This window comes from Dasypus novemcinctus, chromosome 20 (assembly GCF_030445035.2).
Source record: "Dasypus novemcinctus isolate mDasNov1 chromosome 20, mDasNov1.1.hap2, whole genome shotgun sequence".
NCBI classification, from domain to species: Eukaryota; Metazoa; Chordata; class Mammalia; order Cingulata; family Dasypodidae; genus Dasypus; species Dasypus novemcinctus.
The window spans coordinates 25,021,896-25,029,517 of NC_080692.1; the positions used below are offsets into that span (position 1 = coordinate 25,021,896).

General features: G+C 46.4%; 1 long non-coding RNA gene across 1 annotated transcript in view; it reads left to right on the top strand.

Annotated features, from left to right (window-relative positions):
- The window catches only part of LOC139437086 (uncharacterized), a 37,240-nt gene extending 30,702 nt beyond the window's left edge, over positions 1 to 6,538 (top strand). The window contains exon 2 of the long non-coding RNA XR_011646656.1: positions 6,105 to 6,538. This is a non-coding gene — a long non-coding RNA (uncharacterized lncRNA). The remainder of the gene's footprint in view (positions 1 to 6,104) is intronic.
- The last annotated feature ends 1,084 nt before the right edge of the window (positions 6,539 to 7,622 follow it).

A 7,622-nucleotide genomic window follows, 5' to 3' on the forward strand; every position in this document is an offset into this window, starting at 1 on the left:
GACATGCCAGTTTAGTTAGGCCAGTAGTTCATTGAGGAAAACGGGAGAGAATAACAGATTACACATTCCCAGGTGTAGATATGGGCTGCTCCAGGCAGAAAGAGAGAGATGTGGCTTATGCTGTTACTGTTTAAACTGTTCATTATTCCTTCCCTTGCTAATGTTCAGGGGAGGGGTCCTAGCTGTTTGCTGTTTTGATTGATTACCCCACCCATCAGTTCCCTTGTGGGGGACAATGATAAGACCCCTTGAGAGTATACAGGGCTTTTCCTTGACCTTGGATGAAATCTCATTCCAAATGGGGCAGGGTTCTTCCAGCAGCCTTCTGGTGGCGTCTTTCCCTCAGGGGGTTTCCAGGTGGAGTTCCATGGCCACGTGTTTCATGGCCATGTTTTTCTGCCAGATTTTAGGCTTATCTCCCCATTCCCTAAACTAGCCTGCCTCAATATCTTCAAATACTTTTTCACTCCATTTGTTGTTTTCTCTGGAAACTACTCTCCTCTCCCCTGTTTGAATCCACAAAACTCCTGCCCACCATGTTTTGGGGTAGGCAGATTTGTCTCTGGTCCTTCCACCGGCATTAATAAATCTGCTTTTCTCATGACGATCCTGGTATGGACTCCAACTCACCTGCTCTGGCCAAGAACCCAGAGGGACCACTGTGGGGATTCCTTTATCTAAATTTTTCTCATAATACTCTCTTGATTTTCTGGCTCTTCTTCAGGCTCTTTTGCCTGACTTGTAAATTCTGGTCTTCCATAGGATTCTCTCATTGGCCTTTTTTTTCACTCACTCTATATCAGGTATTGAAAACATTGAGGCCTACAGAGACCAGGCAGGTAATGTGAAAAAGTGAAGTGGGTCACTTTCTTTTTTTTCACAATGGTATCTTCAACATAAACTTTTTTCACAACAATCTGGTAGGAATATTCTTTATTTCCATGAAGAATTAGGTTCTCTCCCATTTTTCTTAAACATGTGGACTTCTTTTAAGTTTTTTTGTTTCCTACTTTTGATAGATATAGCAGTATAAATATAGTTCCTTTCCCTCTTTCTCTATGAAAAATACTGTTACAAATGGCAACAAATGATTGACCAGAAATAATATGGTGTGATAGAGACTAGAGATCACTTTATAGAGTATTCCCCTTGTGGAACTACAGGCTAGATCTGTTTTCTTTAAAATAAGCTGGAAATATGGATGGATGTATGTGTGAACTTCTGTTTTTTAAGTTGGCAACGAATTAAAAAACCTTTGAAATGCTGTGTAGGCCAATATTATACAAGGCAAAACAAACACACTTGCTGACCAGGTTTGGCTATAGGCCCCTGTTTGCAGTCTCTTCCTTCACATTTTCTCCCTTTGTGACCTCATCCTTTCTCATGCTGTTTTAGTCAGGGTTCTCTAGGGAAACAAAACTGACATATAAATATTATGAACTTTATTATAGGAATTGGCTCATATGGCTGTGGGGATTGACAAGTCTGCATTCTGTAGGGCAGGCAGCAAGTTGGGAACACTGGTGGAGGTTATGGCCTTCAGCTGATTGGATGGGACTTATGTCATTGCTGAAGGCGATCTCCTTTGCTGATTGTAGATGTAATCAGCCATAGATACAATTGACTGACTCCTGGTTTAAATCTACAAGATAGCCTCATAGTAACAATCAGGGAGGTTCTTGCTTGATCAACAACTGGACACCATAACCTGGCCAAGTGGGTGCATGAACTTAACCATGACACATGCCATCATCTATGTTGTGGGGGCAGTTCTCCTGCCTTGACTTGGGATGTGTGTGTATCTGGCTCTCTCTGGTGAATTGGTGGGGTGGGATTACCAGTAATCTAATTGCTTGAGGAGTTAAAAAGCTTCCTGGGAGAGAACTCACTTCAAGGGAGAAGGAACCTGGCCGGATACGCTCACTTTAGTAATGAAATCTCAGGGTCAGAGTCGAGGAATGACTTTCCCCCAACTTGACTGGGACTTCTGTGAGGGCAAAGACAGTCCATTTTGTTTACCCTGTACTTCCAGCACTTAGCACAGAACCTGGCTTATAGTAGATGCTCAATAAACATTTATTGAATTAATACATCAAAGACTGAATAAATGAATTCTTATTACTGCCCAGTATATGTCACTCACTTTGGGTTTCACCCCAGCCTGGATGAATTGATATCAGGATTCAGGAGGCTGTATGTAAGAAATACAAGACTTATGTCAAGGAAAACTCTGTAAGGCATTGGTATACCTACACACTACCTGGCACTCCCTAAAAAGAATGACCAAAAAGAGAGAAGGAAGAGTTCTTTGCACTTTGGTTTACATTACTATGCAGTTTTGGCCCTTAATGTGTTTCTGTACAATGGCAGGAAGTTCTTTCTGGGGATGGCCCTACCCAGGGGTGTTGTAGTCCCCTCAGTGCTATGGGGAAGTTGCCTGGTGATAGCAGAGAAGGATGTTTACGAACACGTGGCTGGAGAGCCTGTGTAAGTATGCGAGGGGAAGAACCAGAGAAATGTTAATGGAACCCATTCGTATCAACAGGTTGGGGAAATATGGGTTGTGTTTGGGTGGCTGTGGCACAGCCTACTGGCTGCTCACCAAATCCCAACTTCCTCTTCTTTCTGGGCACATTCCCTGTATCCCTGCAGTTAGCTGTGACCTTGTGGTTGAGTTCTAACTGGCAATGTGAGTAGAAGTCATGTACATCACACCCGGCCTGGCCTGTAGAAACCTCCCAATGTGTGATCCTCCACGTCCCTTTCCCAGAGTGACCCTGGAAGGTGGAAGGCAGGTGCTGGACCTGGCAGGGCCTTTGTGGTCCTGAGTCTGTGTGGAGCAGAGTCCCCTGACCTGGGACCATGTTAGATGGTTTAATGCGTGAACAATAGCTTCCATTTTGTGTGAGCCCAAATAGTGTTTAGGTGTATTTGTATTTGTCATTGCAGTTAGTCTAGTTAATACGGGGACCCATCTAAGATTTTTATATATCCTGCTACTGTATGTATCTGCCACACTGGTGCTTGGGAATGAGAATGGAGGCTCAGGGATCACTGCGGATTTTGAGAATACTTGTCAGCTACTAAGAGGCTGAAGTTGAAGAGGTGCCCAGGTGGTGTAGGGTGCGCGTGGCTGGATTTTCAAAAGGGAAGAAAGTATGAATGGAATCTATAGAGCTTTCTAGGAATGGTAGCAGGAATGGGGTTCCTTGTAAACTGGTCCTTAAATTCTCTACCTCAAACACTGAATTTCAAAAAGACGGAAGCTCTTCCTAGAGCAAGAGTTGCAGAGTGTAAGGTAGAGCCAGTCCTTGGGTTTGAGATCACAAGCAGGGCCCCCCCCGAATGTTGGGGTGGGTAGTAGGGGCAGCTGCTCGGCTTTCTGTAGAAATCACGATGTCCTGGACAGTCTCTTGGGGGGGGGGGGGGTTGGGGATGCAGAAAGACCTCAGGCATTATTTTCTCCAGGAAATTCTCCTGGACTCTTCCCCCACCCAAATCTGGGATAGAAATCCTTTTCATGCCTTCCTGTAACATTCTGTAACATCCCATTTCTACTGCTGTTCCAGGATCTGTTGCTGAGTAATGATCTCCTCTCCTCCAACTTAATGGCTTAAAAGAACAAGACCCCTTTTTTATGATCTCTCACGGTTCTGGGGTTCACTGGGCTCCGCCAGGTGGCTGTCCTAAGGGTGTCATCTGTGGTTGCAGTCACAGGGAGTCCTCACTCCCATGCCCCGCATCGAGGTTGATGGCGAGTCTTCCCTTGGAGGATGCGTTTTAGGTCTTAGTGATTCCGCCAACAAGGCAGCGGCGGGAGCCACTGAGGCGCGATTGAAAACGCCTGCGCTGCTTATGAAGCACAGGCTGTATGACGAGGCAGCGCTCACCCTCCAGTGCAGCACTGGGTGCCAGGAACGAGGGACTCACCGCGGGAATAGAAATGAACCTTTTTTCTCTGTGACTTCTTCCAAGTGTGGTGAAGTGCACAGTCCACGGGTTCTTTTTTTTTTTAAATTTATTTCTCTCTCCTTCCCCCCCTCCCCAGTTGTCTACTCTCTGTGTCCATTCGCTGTGTGCTCCTCTGTGACCACTTCTATCCTTATCAGCGGCACCGGGAATCTGTGTTTCTTTCTGTTGTGTCATCTTGCTGTGTCAGCTCTCCGTGCGTGTGGCGCCATTCCTGGGCAGGCTGCACTTTCTTTCGCGCTGGGCGGCTCTCCTTACGGGGCACACTCCTTGCGCGTGGGGCTCCCCTATGTGGGGGACACCCCTGCGTGGCAGGGCACTCCTTGCACGCATCAGCACTGCGCGTGGGCCAGGTCCACACGGGTCAAGGAGGCCCGGGGTTTGAACCATGGACCTCCCATGTGGTAGACGGACGCTCTAACCACTGAGCCAAGTCCGCTTCACAGGCCACGGGTTCTGAACAACTGGTGTAACCTGACTGGCAGCAAGGGGAGATCAAAAATGAAGTATCTGTTTTCCTTAGACACTACTGATTTTCTTCTTTAGCCTTGGTTTAAAACAAATGTTTAAGACTTAGATGTTGAGTCTTAATGTTTTAAGTACAGGATTCTAGAGGTATATTTTAATTTGCCAGGGATAACTGCTTTGGGGCCTGGATTTGACTTGTTTTCAAAAATTTATGGGGGAGCAGATGTAGTTCAATGGTTGAGCATCTGCTTCCCATGTATGAGGTCCTGGGTTCAATTCTCCATACCTCCTAAAAAAAAAAGAGAAAATTATGGTTGTGAGGCTGGTGGTGCAATATTCCTGTGTCTCATCAACTCTTTGGCCTTTTAAAAATTGAGGCTCATGGAAGACTTGTCTTGGAACAAATATGGTCTCTGAAGCCTGGGAGGAACTAACCCACTCCAGGCCGGGCTGCAGCTACTGAAGGGACTGAAGATGCTCTAACACGACTGAGCACTCTTCCTGCGCTTCCAAGGCAGCACTGTAAGACGTCTTGCTTTGAGTTCTTGCTGAACTAGGGAGAGAGGCAGGGTCCAGATGCTATTACAAGCATGATTTTTGTCTCCTTGAGGTTTAGAAGGAAAAAGAAAATATTTCACCTTGATGACAAAATTGAAGGAGGAAAGACAAAACACAGGTGAGGGGAGGAGATTCAGGCAATGTTGGACTCAGAGGAAAAGGAGAAGCAGCTCTGGGAAAAAAGTCTTTTTTTTTTTTTAAGATACTAGGGGTCAGGGATTGAACCTGGGACCTTATATGTGGGAGGCCGGTGCTTACCCACTGAGTTTACCAGCTCCTCTGGGCTGGTTTCTTCATTTGTTTGTTTTGTTTTTAAGAGGTACTGAGGATCGAACCTGGGACCTTGTGTGTGGGAAGCAGGCACTCAACCGCTTGAGTCACCTCCGCTCTCTTTTTTTTCCCTTGCTGTCTCCTGGGACATTCTTAAAGCTCTTGATGAGGAGGAAACTGCTGCTCCTGCTGCTGGTGGTGTTTGGAGATGAAGTTAATGTTTGTTATTTATTAAGGGCTTACTCAGACATATGCTGACTGCTTAGCACGGTTTTCTCATTTAGCCATTGCAACAGCAGGCTCTGGCAGTGAGAGTCTGAAGTAGGTGATATTATTCCCATTTTACACATGATGAAGCTGGAGCTCAGAGAGGTTGTCACTTTTCCCAAGTCTCATAACTAAAAGTGAAGGAAACCCTGCAGGGCTCCCTCTGGATTCTTTTCTGTGGAAGGATGGAGTGGTGGTGCAAATCTGCCTTCCCTACACCACAAGGAGCAGGAGGTTTTATGGATTCAAACGGGAGAGTAGAGTGGTTACCATCCCAATGGCAAGTATACCCAAGGGTGAGCCTACTTCTGAAATAACCATAAACAAAGGTAAATTCAGCCTAGAACTACCATCACAATAGTAAGTACACACAAGGGCGAGGCTAAGTCTAGGGTAACCATAAACAGGGCTGAGATCTGTTTTGAATGACCACCACCATAGCAGGGCTAGGCTGAAACCAGCCAGTGTCAGCAGTTTCAGGTATTATCCTTTTCCTATTTTATAATATAAAAGGCATTATATAATGCTTTTGTAATCATAATTATTTGTTAATTCTTTACTTTCAATTGCAGATGCAGACTTCATTTTCATTTCAAAACAAATTGGGGGAAGCAGATGTGGCTGAAGCATGTGGGTGCCTGCCTACAACATGAGAGGTCCTGGGTTCGGTTCCCGGTACCTGCTAGAGAAGATGAGCAAGACAGCGCGCTTACCCGATGGGCTGGCATGGCGAACTGATGCAACAAGATGACGCAGCAAGGAGAAACAGAGGAAACAGAATGAGAGACACAACAAAGCAGGGAGCAGAGGTGGCTCAAGCAATTGAGCGCTTCTCTGACACACAGGAGGTCCCAGGTTTGGTTCCTGGTGCCTCCTAAAGAGAAGACAGACAGACACAGAGAGTACGCAACAAATGGACACAGAACGGACACAGAGAGCAGACAGCAAACAATGAAGGGGGAGGGGCAATAAAAAAATAAATCTTTTTTAAAAAAACAAAAACAAATTGTACACTTTTGTTTATCAACCAAGCAACTAAAACTATTTTAATGTTAGGTTATGGAGGACAGGACTACTTCAGTTAAGACCCTGGTGCTTGTAGAAACCAAAGTGGGGCTGGGTTCAAATTGCTGTCATTCAAAAGCAGCGAGTGAGTGGTTGGAACTCACCTTGGCTCATTCATTCACTCAGTCACTTCCCAGGTACACGCTCAGTCCTGGCTCTTAGTTGCAAGCAACGGAAGCTGACTCTGGTTGATTTGAGCAGAAGAGGAAGTTATTAAGGGGACCCTGGATGGCTCCTAGAAATGCCAGGAAGCCGTGGGCCTCACAGCAGGAAGGACAGTAAGTCACAGCTGCTGCGGCAGCCTCTGCCTGCCCTAGGCCTTCAGCTCGCAGTGCTCTCAGCCACTGGGGCTGGACCTGGGTGCTGCTGCGAGCACCACCCCCTCCCCCATCGTCCTGTGACCACCACTGCCCCCAGAGCCTCTGTGGTCCCTCCTTCCGGTCATCACTACCTCAGGATTTAGAGCCTCTGACAGATGGAGCATGGGCGCCTAGGTCTGCTCCAGAGCAGCTGGAGAGATGGGGACGTGCTTCCTGCACTCCACCTGCTCTCCTGGGAGGTGGAATCTGCTCCCAAGACTGATACAGTGAGGAACTTCCCAAATGGGGTCAAGGGGTTCAAGTGCTGGGCAGCCAAAAAGAATGACATACCTGTCCCATACGTGTGACACTGCTAGGCACGGTAGAGAATACAAAGCTGAATCAGACCCAGATCCTGCCTTCAGAGACTCTTAGAGGTTCGTAATTCTCTCTCTCAGCACGTACATTTATTTGGCAGCATAGTTTGCAAATCTCTTTCACCATCACTGTTTCACTAACTCCTCCTAATAGCCGCATAGGGCAGGCAGAACTGATACTACCTCTATTTTATACCTCTATGAAAGAAGCCTAAATCCTCCGCACTTGTAAGTGGCAGAGCTAAAACTCAAACCTGCCTTCTGATTCCAGGCACAGAGGTAAGACATGCACACAAATGAATTCTGAAGCATGCATTTCCCCCCACACTTTTAACACTTCTGAAATCAG